We start from the raw sequence: 25562 nt of genomic DNA, 5'->3' as shown, positions 1-25562 counted from the left end.
CAGTACCAGCCAGGAGGGGCACGGGTCCAATAAACATGTGGTTGCGTTTAACCTCCCCAGGATCCTGTCCACGTCCTCAGGAGTCACAGGGTCGAACTCATCCCAGGTAACATTCTCAAGACCAGCCTCAGTCACCCCGCCGGGATCTACCCAGTCAGAGTCCAAGCCTTCCCGAATCTGAGCGATTTTATCGTGCAGATACTGTGCAAAATCCTCAGCCTGCCCTTGCAAGGGGTCTTCCCGCGCTCCCTGATGTAGGAGGGAGCGAGTCACCCTAAACAAGGCGGCTGGGCGGTTATCTGCCGATGCAATAAGAGCGGAAAAGTGGTTACGCTTTGCCGCTTTTATCGCCACTAGATAGGTCTTAATATGAGACCTAACTAGTGTTCGGTCGGATTCGGAGCGACTAGCCCTCCAACCACTCTCTAGGCGTCTTTTCCGACGCTTCATCTTCCTCAGCTCCTCGGAAAACCAAGGGGCCGGGCAGGTTCGGCGTCGGGTCAGAGGCCGCAAAGGCACGACTCGGTCCAGAGCTCCGGCAGCTGTCCTATCCCAGGCAGCCACCAGATCTTCAGCCGAGTCATGAGCCAGAGTTTCAGGAACTGGCCCAAGCTCCCTCTGGAACCTATCAGGATCCATCAGGCGCCTGGGGCGGAACCACCTGTTCGGTTCCGCCTCCCTGCAGTGGGGTGCAGGGGTCGAAAGGTCCAGTCTCAGGAGAGAATGGTCCGACCATGACAGGGGTTCAATAACTATATCCCCTATATCCAGACCACTCCGCCACTGACCAGAGATAAAAACCAAGTCCAGAGTGTGTCCTCCCACGTGAGTGGGGCCATGAATTAATTGTGTCAGGTCCACGGCTGTCATGGAAGCCATAAACTCCCGAGCCATCCCAGACGCCTCACCGGTAGATGGCAGGTTGAAATCCCCCATGACCAAAAGTCTGGGGGTATCAACCGCCACCCCGGCAATAACGTTGAGAAGCTCGGGCAGGGCCTCTGTCACGTGGCAGGGAGCCAGGTACGCGATCAGCAGGCCCACCTGCATCCCATGGCCCCACTTCACCAGGAGAGACTCACATCCGGCTATCTGAGGTACAGTGGCCTCCCTCGGATCAAGACCTTCCTTTATAACGACCGCCACCCCCCCACCCCTGCCCTGGGCCCTTGGCTGATGGAATGCGCGGAAACCTGGTGGGCACATCTCTACGAGGGGGACCCCCCCCCTTGGCCCAGCCAGGTCTCTGTAATACCTGCCAGGTCCGCACCCCCCCTATTGCGGTGAGGCGGGACATTTTGCCGCCTCGTGTCCCCGGAAGTGGAGTGGACCGCTCAAGCCTGTTCCAGAGTCTCGGCGTGACCAGCCGGAAAACGGGCCAGGCCTGGCCTAGGGGAAACTCTGGGTCAGGCACGTGACCATGCCCCGCCGGAGTCGGCGGCTGTGGACTGTGAGCCCCCTCGGCACCTGATTTTGAACACCCGGGTGTTGTTGGCTAACCGGTCGGAGGGGCTCCAGGCGCACGCGCTGGTGGACTCGGGGGCCACCACGAACTTTATGGACCAGGCCTTTGTGGCCCATTACAAAGTCCCCTTGGTTCCAGTGGACCCTCCGTTGAGGGTCGAAACTATAGATGGGCGGGAACTCGTGGCGGGGCCCATCAAATCCGCTACCCAGCCCTTGCGCCTCGCCATTGGGAACCACGAGGAGGCGATCCAGTTTTACGTAACGGCGGATCTGCACTTTCCCTTGGTCCTGGGGATGGCCTGGCTTCGGGCGCATGACCCTCAGGTGGCGTGGTCGAGAAACGCCATCTCGTTCCCGAGCCTGCAGTGTGTCGACCACCTTCGCCACACCTGCGCCGGCCAGGACGTCTCTGCCCCAAACGTCTCCTTGCCTCCGGAGCTGACGCCCTTCGCCAACGTGTTCAGCGAGAAGGAGGCGGACCGCTTGCCCCCGCACCGACCCTACGACTGTGCGGTGGACCTAATGCCCAACGCGCCCCTGCCCTCGGGACGCCTGTACTCCATGTCGGAGCCCGAGCTGGCCGCCTTACGGGACTTCCTGGAAAAGAACCTGGCCCGTGGGTTCATCCGGCCTTCGACCTCCCCGCTCTCGGCCCCGGTCCTCTTCGTTAAAAAGAAGACGGGGGACTTGCGCCTGTGTTGCGACTACCGGCGCTTGAACGCCATCACAATGCGAAATCGCTACCCCCTGCCGCTGATCCCGGAGCTGATGGAGAGGTTGCGGGAGGCCTCGATCTTCACTAAGCTCGATCTCCGAGGGGCCTACAACCTGGTGCGCGTGAGAGAGGGGGACGAGTGGAAGACGGCGTTCGGCACTCGGTACGGACACTTTGAGTATACCGTCATGCCGTTCGGATTGACCAACGCCCCCGCGGTCTTCCAGCACTTGATGAACGACGTGTTCCGGGACATGCTGGATCGGTTCGTGGTGATCTACTTGGATGACATTTTGATCTATTCCCGGACCCCGGAAAGTCACCTCCAGCATGTCCGCCAGGTCCTGCAGCGCCTGCGGGAGCACCAGCTCTATGCGAAGTTGGAGAAATGCTACTTCTTCCAGACTTCCATAGAGTTCCTCGGGCACATCATCACCCCCGAGGGCATCGCGATGGACCCGCGCAAGGTGGAGGCCTTGCGCAGTTGGGAACCCCCGCGTCGGGTGAAGGACGTCCAGCGTCTGTTGGGATTCGCCAACTACTATCGGACCTTCATCCCGGGCTTCGCCACCCTGACCTTGCCGTTGACCCAGCTCCTTCGGAAGAAGGTCCCGTTCCAGTGGGAACAAAGAAAATAAATAGGGTTTGGCCACATGTAAAAAACACTTTAACCAAGGCCGCCAAAGCATACAAACAGCAGGCTGATAAGAGGAGGAGCGATACCCCACCCTTCAAGGTAGGGGAGAAGGTGTACTTGTCTACTAAGTACATCAAATTGCGGATACCAAGCAAGAAGCTAGGCCTGAAATATATAGGCCCCTTTACCATTACCAGAGTCATAAATCCCGTAACGGTATCATTGAGGCTTCCACCCCTGCTCAGTAGGATACATCATGTATTCCACAGCACCCTCCTGAAACCGGCCATCGGCATGAGGTCCCCTGACACATGTCCGTGGCCCGTGGCAGGAAACCTGTACGAAGTAGAAAAGATACTCGACTCGAAATTATACCACGGTACACTTAGATACCTAGTACGTTCGAAGGGATACCCTGATACTGATGCAACGTGGGTACGAGTGAAAGATCTCAATGCCCCACGATTGCTGAAGCAGTTCCATAAAGCACACCCACACAAACCTGGTAGTTATCTCCAATGACTGCGTTCACTAACCAGTTTTGTTCTTACCTCTGCAGAAAGACACCTGGTAGGGGGGCCACATGTCGAGTGTCAAATACCCCTCGACACTGCGTTACCACATCAGCATGGGAGACCAGGAAGGAGGGGGAATCCCCTCCGGACGACCCAGAACGAAATCCAGCGACAGCATGGTGGGGGGGGGGTGTTGCGATTAGGACTGTATGCACGGGTGATAGCAGGTGATGGACGGAACACAAAGAAGAGGGGGTGCGATACACGAAGAAGGAAAGGAGGGGGGTTTGTGTAGCAGATTGTAAACAAAGCTGAGGATGACGTCAGAGATCTGCGCCCAAAGACAGGAGAACCGAGCGGCAGATTTGATTCCAGCAGCTGTTGCAGATTACCTGATAGTTAAACACTCCCACTCCCTATAAAATTGTGCTGGAGGAGAGCACAGGCGTCTCCGACTTTGTTTCTGATTAACCAGTTCAGTGCCTACTGTAAGTCGCTGTGTAGCTATCATTAAACCAGGTTTTGGCTCCACTTACTCGTGCGTGTGTGTCTGCTACATCGCCCGGCAAAGCACTGCCGTTTCCAGAGGGGCTGAGACAAGGGCTAAATTGCCAAAGCCTAGAATGTACTCCATGACACCTGCTGAGATGACTGAATTGAGGAAGTACATTGACACCAACCTAGCCAGAGGGTTCATCGAGCCTGCGAAATCCAGCATGGCCGCCCCAGTACTGTTTAAAGAAAAAAAAGATGGTTCCTTAAGATTATGTGTCGGTTTTCGGTCCATCAGCGGCATTTGCATACAAAATACTTACCCCCTCCCACTGATGAAAGACTTACTGAACCACCTATCGAAAGGAAAAATTTTCACCAAGCTAGATCTAAGAGAAGCTTACTACCGAGTTCGCATAAAGGAGGGAGACGAATGGAAGACTGCTTTTAATTGCCCCTTGGGCAGGTTCCAATTCCGGGTCATGCCTTTTGGGACTCCAGGAGGCCCCAGGGGTCTTCATGCAATTGATCAACGAAATTTTGCATGAGCATTTATATCACGGGGTTCTTGTTTATCTCGATGACATTCTTATATTCAGCGAAAATATGGAAGACCATGTCAAATTGGTCAGACAAGTGCTGAAAAAACTCCTAGCAGCCAAACTTTATGCAAAATTGTCCAAATGCGAGTTCCATAAGGAAGCCCTTGACTACTTGGGATACAGAGTGTCGAATAAGGGGATTGAAATGGACCCAGAGAAGGTGAGGGCACTATTGGACTGGCAGCCCTCACTCACCCATAAGCAACTCCAGAGCTTCCTGGGGTTTGCAAACTTTTACAGACAATTCATCCCTTCCTTCACTGAGGTCGCACTCCCTTTGACCGAAATGCTAAAAACTGGCCCGTCTCCCACCAAGCCAAAACCTAGCCAGCCCTTAGCTTGGACAATGGACTGCCAAAAATCCTTTGAACGGTTAAAATGCCTATTTGCGGTGGAGCCAATCCTATAGCATCCTGACCTGAACAAGCCCTTCGTGGTTCAGGCGGACACAAATGATGTGGCGGTGGTGGCTGTTCTACTACAAAGGGACCCCCAGAACAATCTAATGCCATGTGCTTACGTATCAAGGAAGTTAACGGACAGTGAGCACAGATGGGCGGTATGGGAAAAGGAGGCGTTTGCGGTGCAATGGGCTCTCCTGTCCTGGAGACCCTTCCTGGAGGGGGTGGAGGAGCCTTTTGAGGTTTGGACTGACCACAAGAATCTCGAGGCACTGAAGACCCCAAGGAAGCTTTCTCCCAAGCAGGTTCGTTGGGCTCAATATTTCAAACGCTTTAACTTTAACCTGAAATATATCCCGGGGGGTAAGAAACTTCTGGCTGACGCTCTCTCCCGCAAACCCCAATTTGACAGCCGATGGGAAGAGATAGTTCATGCCATGATTTCACAGACTCAGCCAGCCGCCCAAGCTCGCACCAGAGCACAAACGCACGAAGGTTCCAACCTCCCCGAAGACAAGTTGACAACGGAGCTAAAAGCAGTGCTCTCTAATGATTCCTGGTTCAAAGAACACCAGGCGGACCTCACTCTAAGGGACGGGTTGGCGTGGAAGGGGAATAAACTTTACGTGCCCCTCAGCCTGCGGCTCCTGGTACTGAAGAGAAGTCATGATTCTCGCCTAGGGGGCCACTTTGGGTTTTTAAAAACCCTCCATTTGACTAGGAGACAATTCTGGTGGCCAAATATAAAAACTGAAGTGGAAGACTATGTGAGGAGCTGTGCCACTTGCGCCACCATGAAATACTGACCAGGGAAGCCCCCTGGACTTCTCCAGGCTGTGGCCAAACCCACCAAGCCCTGGGAGGAGATTGCAATGGACTTCATAGTTGAGCTCCCTGACAGTGGGGGTAACCGAGTCATTTGGACTGTCATTGATTTATTCTCCAAGCAAGCCCACTTCACTGCCTGCAGCGGACTACCCTCGGCTAAAAAACTGGCAAAGCTGTTTGTGAAACACATCTACAGGCTACATGGAGTCCCAAGGAGAATAATATCGGACCGCGGGGTCCAGTTTACCGCTACGTTCTGGAGGGAATTTCTACGATCCATTGGGTTGTCCCAGGGACTTAGCTCGGCTTTTCACCCCTCGACTAACGGATCGGCTGAAAAATTGAACACAATGGTGGAACAGTACATTAGGTGTTATGTAAATTATCAACAGGAGAACTGGGCGGACTTGCTACCGTTCGCAGAAGTCGCTTATAATAATGCATTACACAGCAGTACTGGGTTGACCCCTTTTCAAATAACTACGGGCATGGATTTTGTGTCCATGCCTGAGTTCCCTGCCACGTGGCAGCAGCCCTGCCCGACCTCCTTGACGTTATCGCCGCAGTGGCGGTTGATACCCCCAGACTTATGGTCATGGGGGATTTCAACCTGCCATCTGTGGGTGAGACGTCGGAGGTGGCTCAGGAGTTCATGGCTTCCATGACAGCTATGGACCTGACCCAGTTAATTCATGGCCCTACCCACACAGGGGGAAACACGCTGGACCTGATTTTTGTCTCTGGACAGTGGTTGAGTGATCTTGAGATAGGGGATATAGTCACCAAGCCCTTGTCATGGTCGGATCACTCTCTCCTTCGCCTTGACCTTCGAACCGCTATACCCCGTCGCAGGGAGGTGGAGCCGGTAAGATGGTTCCGCCCCAGGCACCTGATGGAACCTAATAGGTTCCAGATGGAGCTTGGGCCATTTCCTGAGGCTCTGGCACACGCCTCGACTAGGGACCTAGTGGCCGCCTGGGATAGGGCGGCCGCTGGAGCTCTGGATCAGGTTGTGCCTTTGCGGCCTCTGACCCGGCGCCAATCTCGCCTAGCTCCTTGGTTCTCTGAGGAGCTGAGGGAGATGAAGCGCCGGAAAAGACGCCTAGAGAGTAGTTGGAGGGCCAGTCTTTCTGAATCCGACCGGACACTGGTAAGATCTCATATTAAGAATTACCTAGTGGCAAAAGAAGCAGCAAAATGTACATATTTTGCTGCTCTTATTGCATCATCAGATAATCGCCCGGCCACTCTGTTTAGGGTGACCCGCTCCCTGCTCCACCAGGAAGCGCGGGAGAACCCCTTGGAGGGTAGAGCCGAGGATTTTGTTCAATATCTGCATGACAAAATCACTCAGATTCGGGAAGATCTGGACTCCGACTGGGTAGTTCCAGGGGGGTTGACTGAGGCAGGTCTTGAGAATGTTTTCTGGGATGAGTTTGATCCTGTGACCCCTGACGACGTGGACAGGATTCTGGGTGGACTGAACGCGACCACATGTTTATTGGACCCGTGCCCCTCCTGGTTAGTGCTGGCTTCCCGGGAGGTGACGCGAGGCTGGCTCCAGGGGATTATAAATGCTTCGTTGGGTGAGGGTGACTTCCCCGCCACCTTGAAAGAAGCGGTGGTGAGGCCTCTCCTAAAGAAGCCTTCCCTGGACCCGGCAGTGTTGGCTAACTATCGTCTGGTCTCCAACCTTCGCTTTGTTGTGAAGGTTGTTGAGAGTGTGCTTGCGTGACAGCTCCCCCAGTACCTGGATGAAACGACGTATCTGGATCCATTCCAGTCGGGCTTCAGGCCTGGGTACAGCACGGAAACGGCATTGGTTGCGTTGGTTGATGATCTCTGGAGGGCTCGGGACAGGGGCTGCTCCTCTGTCCTGGTCCTATTAGACCTCTCAGCGGCTTTTGATACCATCGACCATGGTATCATGCTGCACCGGTTGGAAGAGTTAGGGGTGGGGGGCACTGTATTAAGGTGGTTCTCCTCCTTTCTCACCGACCGGTTGCAGTCTGTGTTGGCAGGGGGGCAGAGGTCGACCCCGAGGCCCCTCATATGTGAGGTGCCACAAGGGTCGGTCCTCTCGCCCCTTTTGTTCAACATTTATGTAAAGCCGCTGGGCGAGATCATCCGTGGTTTCGGGGTGAACTACCATCAGTACGCTGATGATACTCAGCTGTACATCTCCACCCCGGACCACCCCAACGATGCCCTTGAAGTGATGTCCCGGTGTCTGGAGGCCGTGCGGATCTGGATGGGGAGGAACAGGCTCAGGCTCAACCCATCCAAGACCGAGTGGCTGTGGTTTCCGACGTCCCGATATAGTCAGTTGACGCCATCACTGACTATTGGGGGCGAATCGCTGGCCCCCACGGAGAGGGCTCGCAACTTGGGTGTCCTCCTGGATTCACGGCTGTCTTTAGAAGAGCACTTGATGGCCGTGACCAGGAGGATTTTTCATCAGGTTCGCCTGATTCACCAGTTGCGTCCCTTTCTGGATCGGGACTCCCTACACACAGTCACTCATGCCCTCGTCACTTCCCGCCTGGACTACTGCAACGCTCTCTTCGTGGGGCTCCCCTTGAGGAGCACCCTGAGGCTCCATCTGGCGCAGAGTGCGGCCGCGCGGGTGGTTATGGGAGCAACATGGCGCTCCCATGTAACACCTCTCCTGCGCGAGCTGCACTGGCTTCCGGTGGTCTTCCGGGTGCGCTTCAAGGTTCTGGTTACCACCTTTAGAGCGCTCCATGGCTTAGGACCTGGTTATTTACGGGACCGCCTACTACCACAAGCAGTCTCCCACCGGCCGGTACGCTCTCATAGAGAGGGGCTCCTCCGGGTGCCGTCAGCTAAACAATGTCGACTGGCGGCCCCCAGGGGGAGGGCCTTCTCTGTGGGGGCACCCACTATCTGGAACGAGCTCCCCCCAGAGATACGGAGGATCCCGGATCTATGCACTTTCCGCCGTGCTCTTAAGATTCTCCTATTCCAGCAAGCCGGCCTGGCCTAATTTTCTCCCCTGTTTTAAAATTATTTTACATCAAAATTTTAGTTTGTTTTAAATTTTGGGATTTTTAATTGTCTTGGGCTAAATCTGGTTTTAATTATATCTTTTAACTTTTGTATTTATGTATTTTATTTTGTGCCTGTTCACCGCCCTGAGTCCTTCGGAGTAGGGCGGTATATAAATCTAATAAAAGAAAGAAAGAAAAAGAAAGTTGCCTAGAGAGCCGCCAACTTCCATGTCCTTAACGGACTGGATGACTTCATTGAAAAAGGGTTGGGAGAATACTAAACAAGCTTTAGCGGAGTCAGCGGAAAAATATAAGGCCCAGGCCGACAAACACCGGGGTCTCCAACCACCTTTCCGAATAGGGGATAAGGTTTATTTGTCAACCAAGTACATAAGATTGAGGGTGCCCAGCAAGACGTTTAAACCCAAATTCATAGGTCCCTTTCCTATAGTGAAAGTGATTAACCCAGTGACTGTCCAACTTAGGCTCCCACGCATATTGGGGAAAATACACCCCGTTTTCCACAGCAGCTTATTGAAACCGGTCAGAGAATCTACCCTCAGACCTTTGCCAGCTGCTCCGCCCCCTCCTTTAGTAATACAAGGGGAGACTCATTATGAAGTGAAGAAAATCCTGGACTCTAGACTCTACAAGGGTCGATTACAATATTTGGTGCACTGGAAAGGCTACCCTTTGGCTGAAGCTACTTGGGTTAAGAGTTGGGATGTGAAGGCTGATGCGCTCGTGAAACAGTTTCATGACAAATTTCCTGACAAACCAAAAGGTCCTCCTGGGGGATGGGGGTGGGGGGGGGTAAAGGGATTGGTGCTAAGCAAAAAACCCTTCTTTTGTGTTTTGTCTGTTTTACTTTTCAGGATGTGGTTCTTTCTGCAGGGGGAGACGCCTGTCAGCCTTGGAAGCCATATTAGCCGAAAGCTTCAATGCTGCCGCCACCTCATGTATGGGAAAGTAGGAGGGGAGATTGAGGAGAGGGGAATTAGTAGACATAATAGTATTCTTCCTATCGGTCAAGGTCACGGGCTGAGTCGAGGTGGAACGGACGTTGATTGGAGCATGTGATCAAAAGGGGAGAAGGGGGATGGTTTTGGGAGCTTTGAATTACTGAAGGAAAGCCCGGGCTTTTCAGATTTGGGATTTCCCAGATGTGCCAGTTTACCTATTCAAGTAAAGAGAACTTTGGAAAATGCCTGCTTCCGTGTGTTTACTGGGAGTTGGGGGTTTTCTGGAATGCTTACAATTTGAGAGGCTGCCACAAAGAGGAGGGAGTCAACTTATTTTCCAAAGCACCAGAGGGCAGGACAAGAACCAATGGATGGAAACTAATCAAGGAGAGAAGCAACCTGGAATGAAGGAGAAACTTCCTAACAGTGAGGACAATTAACCAGTGCAACAGCTTGCCTTCAGAAGCTGTGGTTGCTCCATCACTGGAGGTTTTAAAAAAGAGACTGGTCAGTCACTTGTCTGAAATGGTATAGCGCAGGGGTCTGCAACCTTAAACACACAAAGAGCCATTTGGACCCGTTTCCTGCAGAAAAGAAAACACCGTGAGCCACAAAACCCTTCCCGTGCCTGACTATTTCTTGAGCGACCACAAAACTAACATATGTAGTTGAATTAAACATTCTGTTTTCTTCTGAAACTTTTCTTTTCTTGCATTTATCCATGGTTGGCCTACTGGGGGTTGAAAAGCTCAATAAATTGCATGCTAGCGGGTGTCGCACATTGGCCGTTGTGATGCATAATTTGAGTGACAGGGAGCCACAGCAGAGGGGTGAAAGAGCCACATGCGGCTCCAGAGCTGCAGGTTGCTGACCCCTGGTATAGCGTCTCCTGCTTGAGCAGAGGGTTGGACTAGAAGACCTGCAAGTTCCCTTTCAGCTCTATTCTGATAAAGGCATCCGCTTAGAAACCAGGAGATTGTGAGTTCTAGTTCTGCCTTAGGCACAAAGCCAGCTGGGTGACCTTGGGTCAGTCACTTTCTCTCAACACTAGGAAGGAAGTAATGGCAAACCACTTCTGAAAAATCTTGTCAAGACAACTGCAGTTACTTGTCCAGGCAGTCTCCAAGAATCAAACACAACTGAAGTAAAAAAACAGAGCTATCTTCTGCTAGCCAATTTATAAAATAAAAGGACTGACAACAATGGCAAGTAGGTTATTTTTATCATATTTGACCAATAAAACAAATGTATTATCTGGAGGATACAAGTGAATGCATAAGGCTATTATATACAGTACAGATTTTGTTGATGACCCTTAAAGACAATCCACAAATTAGAGTTATTCTCAGCCTGTCAGGGCTGACCTGGCTGGAACTACAATAAAGCAAAAACTACACAACCACAATGGTAGCTGGAGCTGTGTCTTTATTTCATCCGTTACAGGCAAGCCACAGAACTTGGTGAAAATGCAAAAGACATGTGAAGTCAGCGCTGGGAGCAGCCGCCTTCCAGCGCTGTCTTTATCTCCCACTCTCCACCCCCAATTATCTGGCTTTTCTCATAATTATCCAATTACCCAACCATCAATTACCCAATTATCCTGCAGCCCCCCCCCCCCCAGCTAACATCTGGCATAGAGGACTAAGGAGTATGTCAGGCTATTTCCCCGGTGGCCTTCCAGGCCAGTGTTCAGCCAAGAGGTGCATGGGCTCTTCGGTGTCTCCCACGTTCCAGGACACGTGCTGGTAGGTCACACCTCTGCCAGGTATTGCTGCCTTCGCCTCTGCTACTCCCACATTGTCCCCCCCAAATGTGGCGAGCCTGAGGACTGGGCTCGATAGGCGGCTCCTCTCTACCAGGGATCCACCTGGAAGACAGAACAAAGATACATTAGCCCACATGCCCTGTGCCCCCCCCCAGCTTCTTTGGATGACGGTGGTGGAATCACTGTAAAAGTCTGTTGATGTTCACATCCTTGCCGGGTACCCAGGATGCGTCGGTGACTGGGTATCCTTCCACCAGACCAAATACTGGAGTTTGCCCCGATGCAATCGCAAATCGAGAATGCTGTCTATCTCATAGTGATCCCCTTCGTGGTCTAATCCTAACACTAACCCTTCGTGGTCGCCAAATTATTGGAAGAAATTTCCCTGGTTCGTTCCCAGCTGGGAAGCAGTCACCGATGCTGAGAAGAAATAAACATGGAACCAGCTGCCAGAAAAGGGATCCTTTAATTCTGGAAGGCAAGGAAAGTAGTGACACATCTGGAACGTTCCTGGCTTGCAAGGAATCTTGGAAGTGTGACACTGAGCCTTTTATGCTTAATTCCCCTTTGAAGCTCCTGCAGCTTGATGGGTTTTGATGTGTTTCTGATTGTACTGAGTTTTGTTTTCCTGGGTTAATCTTGGTCCCAGGTCTTTTGTTTTTCCTGTCCTAGGAGTTAATCCTGTCAGGGAGGCAGGAAAAAGGGAGTTTCGGTTCACCTTGGAGAGTTTATTTTTAGCCTGATTCCCCTTATCTTAATGGCTCTACTTAAGTGTTCCTTTCAGCTGGTGCTTTTGCCTGGGGTTTTCTTAATAGAATAGAATATAATTCTTGATTGGCCAAGTGTGATTGGATACACAAGGAATTTGTCTTTGGTGCATATGCTCTCAGTGTACATAAAAAGACAAGATACACTCATCAAAAACCACAGGGCACAACACCCAGTGACAGTCATACAGTACAATAAACCATCAAATCATACTAGGAAACATTCAATAGCAATATAAATCACAAGGATACAAGCAACAAAGTTACATTCATGCAGTCACAAGTGGGAGGAGATGGGCGACAGGAACGATGAGAAGACCAATAGCAATAATAACGCAGCCTAATGTAAATAGTTTGACAGTGTTGAGGGAATTATTTGTTTAGCAGAGTGATGGCGTTCAGGAAAAAACTGTTCTTGTATCTAGTTGTCTTGTTGTGCAGTGCTCTATAGCGTCGTTTTGAGGGTAGGAGTTGAAACAATTTATGTCCAGGATGTGAGGAGTCTAAATATTTTCACAGCCCTCTTTTTGACTCGTGCAGCATACAGGTCCTCAATGGAAGGCAGGTTGGTAGCAATTGTTTTTTCTGCAGTTCTAATTATCCTCTGAAGTCTGTGTCTATCTTGTTGGGTTGCAGAACTAAACCAGTTATAGAGGTGCAGATGACAGACTCAATAGTTCCTCTGTAGAACTGTATCAGCAGCTCCTTGGACAATTTTAGCTTCCTGAGTTGGCGCAGAAAGAACATTCTCTGTTGTGCTTTTCTGATGATGTTTTTGATGTTAGGTGTCCATTTTAGGTCTTGCGATATGATAGAACCTAGAAATTTGAAGGTCTCTACTGTTGATATTGTGTTGTCTAGTATTGTAAGAGGTGGTAGTATGGGAGGGTTTCTCCTAAAGTCTACCACCATTTCTACGGTTTTGAGTGTGTTCAGTTCCAGTTTGTTCTGGTTGCACTACAAGGCTAGTTGTTCAACCTCCCGTCTGTATGCGGATTCATCATTGTCTCGAATGAGACCAATCAATGTTGTATCATCTGCAAACTTCAGTAGTTTAACAGATGGATCATTTGAGATGCAGTCATTGGTATATAAAGAGAAGTGGAGAAAGCACACATCCTGGGGGGGGGGGGGGGCTGTGCTAATTGTACAGGTATCTGATGTGATTTTGCTTAGTTTCACCTGCTGCTTCCTGTCTGTTAGGAAGCTTGTGATCCACTTACAAGTGTGTTCAGGTACCACTAGCTGATTTAGTTTAGTTAGAAGAATGTCCGGTATGATGGTATTGAATGCTGAACTAAAGTCTACAAAGAGGACCCTTGCATAGGTCTTTGGAGATTCAAGACATTGTAGGATGTAGTGCAGAGCCATATTAACAGCATCATCTGTCGATCTATTTGCTCGGTATGCAAATTGCAGGGGGACTAACAGCGGATCCGTGATGGTTTTCAAGTGGGACAGCACTAGCCTTTCAAAGGTTTTCATAACTACAGATGTTAGAGCAAATGGTCTGTAGTCATTCAGTTCCTCGATGGAGGGCTTCTTCGGCACTGGGATGATAGTGGAGCGTTTGAAGCAAGGAACATGGCACATTTCTAGTGATTTATTGAAGATTCGGGTAAAGATGGGGGCCAATTGGTCAGCACAGACTTTTAAGCAAGAAGGAGTTAACTTGTCTAGACCTGGTGCTTTTCCTGGCTTTTGTCTGTGAAATAGATCTTGCTCTTCCTTTTCTGTGATCACCAGGGGGTTGTAAGCCCAATGGGATGGGGTCAGTTGCAGGAGGCTTGGCTGTTGATTGTGTGTTTGGGATGGGAGTTGTGGAGATAGGTGGTTGTAGTTTCCTTTCAAACCTGCAGTAAAATAGGTTCAGGTCATCTGCCAGTTGTTGATTTTTTTATTATTATTTTTTATTTGTCAAGAACGTATTAGGTAATATATATAAGTATAAGCATGAATTGAATACATAAAATAGATACGAATAGAGGAAACATTAGGACAGGGACAGTAGGCATGCTTGTGCTCTTATGCACGCCCCTTACAGACCTCTTATGAATGGGGTGAGGTCAACAGTAGACAGTCTTAGGTTAAAATTTTGGGGGTTTGGGGATGAAACTACAGAGTCAGGTAGTGCATTCCAGGCATTTACCACTCTGTTGCTGAAGTCATATTTTCTGCAATCGAGTTTGGAGCAGTTCACTTTAAGTTTGTGTCGGTTGTGTGCTCGTGTATTGTTGTGGTTGAAGCTGAAGTAGTCATTGACAGGTAGGACATTGTAGCAAATAATTTTATGAGCTATGCTTAGGTCATACCGAAGGCGGTGTAGTTCTAAGTTGTCTAAGCCTAGAATTTCAAGTCTGGTAGCATAAGGTATTTTGTTGCAAGCAGAGGAGTGGAGGACTCTTCTTGTGAAATATTTCTGGACACGTTCAATTGTATTAATGTCTGATATGTAGTGCGGGTTCCAGACAGATGAGCTGTATTCGAGAATTGGTCTAGCAAATGTTTTGTATGCTCTGGTTAGTAGTATGATATTACCAGAGAAGAAGCTACGCAAGATTAGGTTTACAACTCTTAATGCCTTTTTGGCGATGTTACAGTGGGCTTTGGCACTTAGATCATTAGATATGAGTACTCCAAGGTCCTTGACAGAGTGAGGGTCATCTACAAGGTCGTGTCTGCTCAGCTTGTATTTTGTATTCTGGTTCTTTTTGCCAATGTGTAAGACAGAGCATTTGTTGGTTGAGATTTGGAGTTGCCAATTGTTTGACCATTCCGACACAAAGTGAAGGTCTTTTTGAAGGGTAGCAGCATTGTCGGTGGTGTTAAATAGTTTAACATCATCGGTGAAGAGAATGCAGTTGTTTATAATATGATTGCCAAGGTCATTTATGTATAGTTTGAAGAGTGTTGGTCCTAGAACGCTGCCTTGGGGGACACCGTTATTAACAGGTGTAGGATTTGATAGGGGGCTCCCTATTTTGACCACTTGTCTGTTTGACAGGAACGTGGCTATCCAATTATGTAGGGGTCCGGAGATGCCGGAGGATTTTAGTTTTAGAAGTAGTTTGTCATGTACCACTGAGTCAAAGGCTTTACAGAAGTCTATGTAAATTACGTCTATTGCTTTGCCCTGATCAAGATTTGTAGTCCATATGTTTTTGCAGTGTAGAAGTTGTAGATTACAGGATAATTTTTTTCTGAAACCAAATTGTTCATTAGAGAGTAGTTTGTTTGTTTCTAGGTGGAGGGTAATGGATTGGTTAATGATTTTTTTTTTAATTTGATTTATATGCCGCCCTTCTTCGGAGACTCAGGGCGGCTTACAATGCATTAAGCAATAGCCTTCATACTTTTGTATATTTATACAAAGTCAGCTTATTGCCCCCACAAACTGGGTCCTCATTTTACCTACCTTAGAAAGGATGGAAGGCTGAGTCAACCTTGAGCCTGGTGAGATTCGAACTTACAGTAATTGCAGACAGCTGGTGTTAATCACAATGCTTTTAGTCTGCTGAGTCACCAGGCCCAATGATTGATTCCATGACTTTGCAGGTTATGCAGCATAAAGAGATTGGTCTGTAATTTTCAACTAGGCTGGGGTCTCCCTTTTTGAAGATAGGGATGACTGTGGCTATTGACCATAGGTTGGGTAGGGAGCTGGTTCTGAAGGATTTTTCAAAGATTATGCTTAGGGGTTTTGCTATAGCAGTGGAAAGCTTTTTTAAGAAGTATGCACATAGTCCATCAGGTCCGATAGATAGAGATGGTTTTAGTCTGCATAGTGCCTTTTCAACGTTATCTTCTGTGAAATCTATTTGTGTTAGATCATTGTAATTATTTGTGGAACAACTAGGGAATGTTGGGCATGAGCCATTGTTGTTTACAAAGACTGAGCTGAAGAATGTGTTGAAGAGGTTTGCTTTAACTGCTTCATCATTGCATTCTTTACCGTTAGGTCCTTTTAGGAGTGGGATGGATCTTGAGTCTTTAAATTTGTTGTTTACAAAATTATAGACGGTGCAGTTGGATTTCATACGGAGGTTCTCTTCTTATTTGGTGTGGCAATTGGTGCTTTCAGTCTTTATTTGGAGGCATATATTTTTGTAGTGGCTTTTAAAGTTAGCTACATAGCCAGTTTTGTTTTTGTTTTTTTGCCAGAGGGATTTTTTTTTGGGATTGGAGCTTTCTTATTGATATGGGTAATTTGTTTTTCCTGGTTTTGGTGGTGATTAGTGGTACATATAGTTTAATAACTCTATTGATTTCAAGCAAGAAAATGTTATAATGGTCTTCGGCAGTGTTACAGCCAGAGAATAGAATTTGCCAATCAAGAGATGACAGGTCGGTGTCCATGAGATCATAGTTGGCTTTTTTGAAGTTGTAGTTGGGTATCCCATTATTTTGGTGTTTTTTGTAAGGGCGTATATTGAGACAAAAGTCAATCATGCTGTGATCACTGTTGTAAAAGGGTTCTTTTATTTGTAGTCCATAAATTGAGTTTAAGCTGTTGCAAAAGATGAGGTCGAGGCAGTTGTTGAGTCTAGTGTTGTTAGTTACTAGTTGATCTAGACCTAGATTTGTAACAGCATTGTATAGGGTTGTATGGATGGGTTCAGTTGTACATTTGTTTATTGTCCAATTAATAAGAGGTAGGTTGAGGTCACCAAGAAAGATGAGAGGGTATGGGCAGGACGCCGCCCATGTTAGTAGTGAAGTTAACTTGTTCGCATGTGCGATATTGTAGTCAGGGGCTCTGTAACATAGTAAGAAGCGAAGTGTGGTGTTTAAGGACAGTTCACAGATGATAGTTTCCAGAAGAGCGAGTTCATGTGCAACTTGAATATTTTTTAAGTTTAGTGACTTTTTGTAGAGGATAGCTACTCCACCCCCTCTGTGGGTTTCATGATCAGACCGGTAAATGTGATAGTCTCTTACTGTAATAATGGAGTCAGGGAGGGATACGTTCAGCCATGTTTCGCAGACAAATATGATGTCAAATGTAGCAGTATTTAATAAGAGGAGGAGTTCGGGCATTTTGTTTACGATGCTTCTTGCGTTTATTAGTTTGCATTTGAGGTCAGTAGTGGTTGGTATTTTGCATTTAAGGTCAGTAGTGTTTGGTATTGAAGTAAGGTGCATGCGTACCTAGTTTTGGGTGATGGTTGGGTGGATGTTTTGGATGATGGATGGTTGGATGTTTTGGGTGATGGAGGGTTGTATGTTGGGGGATTGATTGTGGGTCTTTTTATACAGTCAGCACGGTAGTCGATGTATAGATTTGTGTTGCCTTGGTCTTGGTGTCTTTTGAGTTCTGCACGGAGTTCACGGGAGCGGATCCGTTGTAGTAAGGATAGGTCAGGCCTATCCTTTCCTTCAGCCTGGGAAGGAGGTTTTCCATAACCGGTGATATTTTTAAGAGTTTTCCACATGTTTGCTGGTTCGTTTGTTGAGAACTGATTTCTTAGCTTTTCGGAGTAGCTTCTTTTTGCTGCTCTGATCTCCCTTGTTAATACGTTTCTGGCCTGATTGTACAGCATTCTATCACCTTTTCTGTAAGCTTCCTCTTTGGTACGATGTAGCTGCTTAAGTTTAGCTGTGAACCAAGGTTTATTGTTACTGTGTATTCGCAAGTTCCTGGTCGGTACACATAAGTCTTCACAGAAGCTGACATATGATGTTACAGTATCTGTGAGTTCATCTAAGTCTGCAGAGGTATTTTCAAAAGCATTCCAATCAGTGCAGTCAAGGCTGGCCTGTAGCTTTAACTTTGCCTCCTCCGTCCAAGTCTTCACTGATTTAATTGTTGGTTTCATGGTTTTAAGTCTTTGTCTGTAAGCAGGTACAAGGTGAATCATGCAATGATCAGAGTGTCCCACAGCTGCTTGTGGTAAGGACCGATAAGCATCTTTTAGTGTTGTGTAGCAATGGCCTAAATTATTCTTGCCTCTAGTGGGACAATTGACATGCTGAAAATATTTTGAAAGCTCTTTCATTAAGTTACCTTTGTTGAAATCACCTAAAACAGGGGTGGGCAACTGTGGCCCTTTTACAACCTGTGGACTTCAACTCCCAGAATTCCTGAGACAGCTTGGTTGTCTCAGGAATTCTGGGAGTTGAAGTCCACAGGTTGTAAAAGGGCCACAGTTGCCCACCCCGACCTAAAATAATGGCCAGTGAATCTGGGTATTTGGCTTCAGTCTCCATAATCTGGTCAACTAGAGTTCGTAATGCTTTGTTTACACAGGCTTGTGGAGGTACATACACAGCAATTAGAAGAAATGAGGAGAACTCACTTGGAGAGTAGAATGGTTTACAGTTGATAAGTAAAGACTCTTAAGTTTTCATCACAGAATTTATGTATTATAGTTATGTAATAAAGGGGAAGTGCTGGCTTGAGTCTCTTGACACTGTTTTCTGAGGTTTCTGGTGCTGTGAGGTTTCTGGCACTGTCCTTTTGGGGTATACTTCCCACAGCATAATAACTATAATAGGTAAAGGAGAAAGTCCCTATTATTTATAGTCTGTATCTGCACCCTACTCCCTTTAAGGGCTCTAAGTACTTTACAAAATGTAGTAAAGGTGCTCATTAAAATAATTCATATTAAAACAAAACATATAAAATTACAACTTAAAGCAGTAGCATTGCAAGGACAGAGAAAATACATTTGAGGCCCAGACTAAGGAGATGGCTTGCCTCAATTCCATAGGAAATTTATGCCATAATATGGGTCCAATAGTGGAGAAAGCTGTATTGGATGCCAACTGTTTTAGTAGCAAGACTTGTTAAAAAAGCCTCATTGGTGAGATAAGATGTAAAAACTATACACAAATAGGTTTTCCCATAAACATACACTACATATGTAAGGCTTCAAACACCACTGCAACTATGTAGAATTTCATAGGCTTGAAGGACAATTTGATTTTTCAAAATGGGGTAATGAAAGACCTGAAGGAGGTATTGACTGCCGCCATATTGCCACATTCTGAGATAACTGTCGAGCCCAATTGGGGGGGACAATGCGGGAGTAGCGGAGGCGAAGGCAGCAATACCTGGCAGAGGTGTGACCTACCAGCATGTGTCCTGGAATGTGGGAGACTCTGAAGAGCTCATGCACCTCTTGGCTGAACACTGGCCTGGAAGGCCACCGGGGAAATAGCCTGACATACTCCTTAGTCATCTATGCAGGATGTTAGCTGCTGGGGTGGGGGTGGGGGGACGCTGTAGGATAATTGGGTAATTGATGGTTGGGTAATTGGATAATTAGGAAAAAAGCTGGATAATTAGTGGTGGACAGTGGGAGATAAAAACAGCGCTGGAAGGCGGCTGCTCCCAGCACTGACTTCACATGTCTTTTGCATTTTTACCGAGTTCTGTGGCTTGCCTGTAACGGATGAAATAAAGACACAGCTCCAGCTACCATTGTGGTTGTGTAGTGTTGGCTTTATTGTAGTTCCAGACAGGTCAGCCCTGACAGGCTGAGAGAAAGTCAGCGTTGCATTTCTTTTCAACAGTTCCCTCTGCTCGCTGCTTGCTGTTCCTTTCTGGAAGGGACGACTGGAGTCTGTAATGGTGGAGGGCACTGTGCTGGAGGTACCCAAGATGGTGACGGAGGAGGAGACCACAGGACCGATGCCTGAGGTACCGGGGGAGTGTGTGCAGCCTGTGGTGCAGCCGAAAGTGAGAGAAGCCCAGGCTAGAGGGCAGCCAGCGGAGGCCCAGATGGGCTGGCTCGGGACAAGGGGAATGGTGGCACAGTTCTGCAGTTACTGGGACTTCTGCGACGAAGCCTCCAACACCACCACGCCCAAAGGGCCACTCGCATGAATGGAGGGAGATGTGAAAACGGGGGATGAAGATGGCGAGTGGAGTTATGAGATTCTACGGGCTTCAGCAAACTGCTATGAAATACAGGGTGTATGCGGCCCAGAAGGGATGGGAGCTTCAATTTTACTGTTACAGGGTTGATTACTTGAATAATCGGGAATGGGCCCAGGTATTTTGGTCCTAATTTTTTGCAGGGCACCCTTAATTTGATATATTTGGTTGAGAGGTATACCATATCCCCGACCTTAAAGGGTTTTGGCATTACCCGTTTTTTGTCGGCTTGTTTGTTATACATTTCAACTGCTTTCTGTAATGCCTTTTTGACTGAACCCCAGACATCAGGTATTGTGTCAGCCCACTCCTCGGGGTTTTGGGGGTCATTGCTCCACTCAGATATGGCTACGAATTCAATCCCGTTAACTACCCGAAAGGGGGTGAATCCAGTACTCCCATGAACCGCATTATTATATGCCACCTCTGCAAAGGGAAGGAGGCAAGCCCAGGTTTTCTGTTGGTAGTCGACGTAGCATCTCAAGTAGCGTTCAATCATGGCGTTAGCTCTTTCAACCACTCCATTGGTGCTAGGATGGAATGCAGAGCTTAGCCCCTGGGAGGAGCTCCAACACCACCACGCCCAAAGGGCCACTCGCATGAATGGAGAGGTGATTAATGGGGAATGAAGATGGCGAGTGGAGTTATTCCACTGCCCCTGGCAGCACCACCATGGATGTGTTGCGTGAGAGGTTCAGGGAGGCTAACTTCAGAGACGCCCCTGCATGGCAACCATGGGAGGCAGGACAAGAGCAGGTGCAATCATGGCCAACTCAGAAGCCGGGAGCACATGCAGAGACACGTTTCCATCTGGCAAGCCCGAAGCTGAGATTGGACAATGCAGCCAGGCTCTCCCACGGCCCAGCTCAGTCGGGACTGTGGGCACTGGGGGCATCCTTGGCTGACCTTATGGGACCCCCTGAAAGGGCAACCCATGTGGCTACCACAGTTGGGCCCACAAGGTCCCAGGGGCAGAGACTTCAGCCAGGATTTCAACAACCAGATCCCCCTCCTCTAGTTATAGGCCAGAGACCTGCAGTCCCAGGGCCTGCTTGGGGTCCTGGTTGGGTCCCTCTACAAGTGGCATGGGGGCCCCCACCTCTGCAGGGATCTTTCGATGGCGACCTGGACCGGGTGGTATTATTCATCAGTCAAGCCATTAGCCACCTAGACTATTACGCCCGACTATATCCATCACAATGGGTGATGGTGGTTATGGTGACAGCTGTGCTGGAGGGCGAAGCTGCAGAATGGGTAGCTGACCTCCACTCAGAACACGCCAAGGAGTTAGCAGACCCGGGCCTATTCCTGGAGGCATTGAGGGCCCATTTCGAGGATGGCTCCCGTACCCAACAAGTAGAGGGGGAGTTAATGGCAGTGAGGCAACGGGGCTGGCCAGCGAGGGAATATGTTTGTGAATTCCGTCAACTCGCCAGTAGACTGCGCACTTGGCCAGAATGTATGCTGGTGCAGCAATTTCAACGTGGCCCGGACCGCGATATCCAGCAGGCTTGCGTATACTGGGGTCTCCCGCATCGACTACAAGACTGGTTTCACGCGGCCGTGGACTTGGACACTGAGTTGCGGGAATTCCAGCCCAGAGGGGAGGTGGGTCCTGGACCGCGGAAGGCCACTGACCGGCCCGTGACCCAGAGCATGGCCTGTCCAGGTCCTGGCACCTCGACTTCCACGGCACAGCCCAGCCGGCCATCGTTACATTGCTTTCGGTGCAACCTCTTGGGTCATAGGGCGGCGGAATGTACAATGCCGGGTCCACAACAGCTATCAAAACCCCCTGCGCCTGCAGGAACGCTTGTGAAGAGTTCGGGTTCAATCTCCCAAATGGACTCGAGGGGTAGTTCACACAACGCCAGTGAACACCATCCCAATGACCCAGCAGGAGGGTTCCCCAGCAACGGCAAAGGCACCACTGGTGGCATACAACAGTGATGACGATGAATCCGAGGATCCAATGGTAACCAAACGAATTCAGCCTTTCACCATCCCAGTTATGATAAGGGAGTTACACACACAAAAAGGGGCCCGATACGGGGCGTTACTTGACTCAAGGTGTACTCGGTGTCTCATCAATCAAAAGATAGTGGATGAGCTGGGTATAGGGGTAAGAAGACTGGCGAGGCCCATTAGATTTGAGCAGGTAGACGGCTCAATTCTTTGGGGGGGGGGCGCCAGCTACCCATGTCATGGAGCCGGTCCGGCTAGAGATAGGGGAACATTGGGAACTCATCCAATTCTTGCGAACTCATCCGGCTTTTCCTGCAGGCCTGGGCCTGTTGATCTCGCTGTTGTGATCTGGTGAGATCCGGCCATGAATGGTGTGAATGGGTTTTAATTGTTTTTAATGTTTTAATTTTTAATGTTTTTATATATGGTTTTTAAATGCATTGTAAGCCGCCTTGAGTCTTCGGAGAAAGGCGGCATACAAGTTGAATAAATAAATAAATAAATAGATTCATTGTAGTAGCCACAATGAATGAATCCCTGATATTAGGCTTAGCATGGATGGACAAATGGGGTCCCACGATATGGTGGGGGGGGGGGGGTGTTCTGGAAACAACGGATAGCCACTGGCCCCAATCCACCACCACACAAACGGGGGTGGGCGGAGGGGTCTGTAACCTGTGATAAGCCTGTGTGTCAAGCCACCCAGGACCTCACATTCCCTCAGGTTTATGCTGATCTGGTGGATGTATTCAGTGAGGCAGAATGCAAGAACTTGCCCCCTCATAGGCCCACATACTGCACCATTGAGTTGATACTTGGGGCAAGGTTACCAAAACCCTGGATGTATTTGATGACGCTACAAGAAATGACCGAGTTAAGGAGGTATATAGATAAGAACCTGGCGAGGGGTTTTATTAAGCCCAGTAGGTCCTGATTAGCCGCACCTGTACTGTTTTGGGGAAAAAAAGATGGCGGGTTACGTCTTTGTGTTGATTTCCATGGTCTCAATGGCGTTTGTGTGGAACATCTCTACCCCTTACCATTGATGAAAGACCTGTTAGCGACCCTTGCGAAGGGCCAGTTTTTTACCAAGTTAGACTTACGGGAGGTGTATTATCGGGTCAGAATCCGACCGGGTGATGAGTGGAAAACCACGTTCAACTGTCCGTTAGGGAGCCACCAGTTCCAGGTGATGCTGTTTGGGCTGCAAGGGGCCCCGGCGGTGTTCATGCAGCTCATCAATGAGGTGCTGCATGAACACCTATACTGGGGGGTCCTTGTATACCTCGACGTATCATCTCAGAGGGGTTCAATTTACCACCAGATTTTGGCGTGATTTCATCCAGCTGATTGGCTCCTCCCAGGGGCTAAGCTCTGCATTCCATCCTAGCACCAATGGAGTGGTTGAAAGAGCTAACGCCATGATTGAACGCTACTTGAGATGCTACGTCGACTACCAACAGAAAACCTGGGCTTGCCTCCTTCCCTTTGCGGAGGTGGCATATAATAATGTGGTTCATGGGAGTACTGGATTCACCCCCTTTCGGGTAGTTAACGGGATTGAATTCGTAGCCATATCTGAGTGGAGCAATGACCCCCAAAACCCCGAGGAGTGGGCTGACACAATACCTGATGTCTGGGGTTCAGTCAAAAAGGCATTACAGAAAGCAGTTGAAATGTATAACAAACAAGCCGACAAAAAACGGGTAATGCCAAAACCCTTTAAGGTCGGGGATATGGTATACCTCTCAACCAAATATATCAAATTAAGGGTGCCCTGCAAAAAATTAGGACCAAAATACCTGGGCCCATTCCCGATTATTCGAGTAATCAACCCTGTAACAGTAAAATTGAAGCTCCCATCCCTTCTGGGCCGCATACACCCTGTATTTCATAGCAGTTTGCTGAAGCCCATAGAATCTCATAAAATGAGACCCATACCAAGCCTTCCCAGAGCCGTGGGAGGGGATCACTATGAGATAGATGGCATTCTCGATTTGCGATTGCATCAGGGCAAACTGCAGTATCTGGTCCAGTGGAAGGGGTACCCAGTCACTGATGCATCCTGGGTACCCGGCAGGGATGTGAACACCAACAGACGTTTACGGCGATTCCACCGCTGTCATCCAGACAAGCCGGGGGGGGCACAGGGCACGTGCCAGTGCACGTGGGCTAATGTATCTTTGTTCTGTCTTCCAGGTGGATCCCTGGTAGAGGGGAGCCGCCTATCGAGGCCAGTCCTCAGGCTCGCCACAATTGGGGGGACAACGCAGGAGTAGCGGAGGCAAAGGCAGCAATACCTGGCAGAGGTGTGACCTACCAGCACATGTCCTGGAATGTGGGAGACGCCAAAGAGCCCATACACCTCTTGGCTGAACACTGGCGGCTGCTCCCAGCACTGACTTCACATGTCTTTTGCATTTTCACCGAGTTCTGTGGCTTGCCTGTAACGGATGAAATAAAGACACAGCTCCAGCTACCATTGTGGTTGTGTAGTGTTGGCTTTATTGTAGTTTTATTTTATTTTATTTATTTATTTTATTTATTATTGAATTTCTATACCGCCCTACTCCCGGAGGACTCAGGGCGGTGCACAGCCATGAAATAAAACACATAGATATACAAAATTTAAAATCGAATAAAATGAATTAAATAAATTTGGCTGAATTAATACCCATAATTTAAAATACCCATATTTTAAAATCCATTAAAAATTTAGAATTTACACTTAAAAGGGAGAAGATTTAGGCGAGGCCAGCTTGATGAAATAAAAGTGTCTTCAACTCACGGCGGAAGGTGCGCAGATCCGGAATCCTCCGTATCTCTGGGGGGAGCTCATTCCAGATCGTCGGTGCCCCCACAGAGAAGGCTCTCCCCCTAGGGGCCGACAGCCGACATTGTTTGGCCGACGGCACCTGGAGGAGCCCCTCTCTGTGGGAGCGTACTGGTCGGTGGGAGGCTGTTGATGGTAGTAGGCGGTCCCGTAAGTAACCAGGTCCCAAGCCATGGAGCGCTTTAAAGGTGGTAACCAGAACCTTGAAGCGCACCCGGAAGACCACCGGGAGCCAGTGCAGCTCGCGCAGGAGTGGTGTTACATGGGAGCTCCATGTTGCTCCCATAACCACCCGCGCGGCCGCACTCTGCGCCAGTTGGAGCCTCCGGGTGCACCTCAAGGGGAACCCCATGTAGAGAGCATTACAATAGTCCAGACGAGAGGTGACGAGGGCATGAGTGACTGTGCGTAACGAGTCCCGATCTAGAAAGGGACGCAACTGGCGAATCAGGCGAACCTGATGAAAAATCCTCCCGGTCACAGCCGTCAAGTGCTCTTCTAAAGACAGCCGTCCAGGAGGACAGAGTCCAGGAGGACGCCCAAGTACAAGAGCCTTGATAGTACAAGGGTTTAGTGCACCCTGTTATTAACACAGCTGCCTGCAATTTCTGCTGGTTCGAATCTCTCCAAGGCTCAAGGTTGACTCAGCCTTCCATCCTTTCTAAGGTAGGTGAAATGAGGACCCAGTTTGTGGGGGCAATAAGCTGACTTTGTATAAAATAT

General features: G+C 48.9%; 1 long non-coding RNA gene across 2 annotated transcripts in view; it reads left to right on the top strand.

Moving 5' to 3' along the window:
• Window positions 1-24480, top strand: part of LOC139317463 (uncharacterized) — a 34580-nt gene extending 10100 nt beyond the window's left edge. For both annotated transcript variants that reach the window (XR_011600456.1, XR_011600457.1), the window contains exons 2-3: window positions 19678-19804; window positions 24206-24480. This is a non-coding gene — a long non-coding RNA (uncharacterized lncRNA). The remainder of the gene's footprint in view (window positions 1-19677; window positions 19805-24205) is intronic.
• Window positions 24481-25562: the final 1082 nt, after the last annotated feature.

This window comes from Pituophis catenifer, unplaced genomic scaffold, assembly GCF_029215685.1.
Source record: "Pituophis catenifer annectens isolate HBS135680 unplaced genomic scaffold, rPitCat1.0.hap2 SCAF_5, whole genome shotgun sequence".
Classification (NCBI taxonomy): domain Eukaryota; kingdom Metazoa; phylum Chordata; class Lepidosauria; order Squamata; family Colubridae; genus Pituophis; species Pituophis catenifer.
This window is presented reverse-complemented; position numbering and strand designations above follow the sequence as displayed.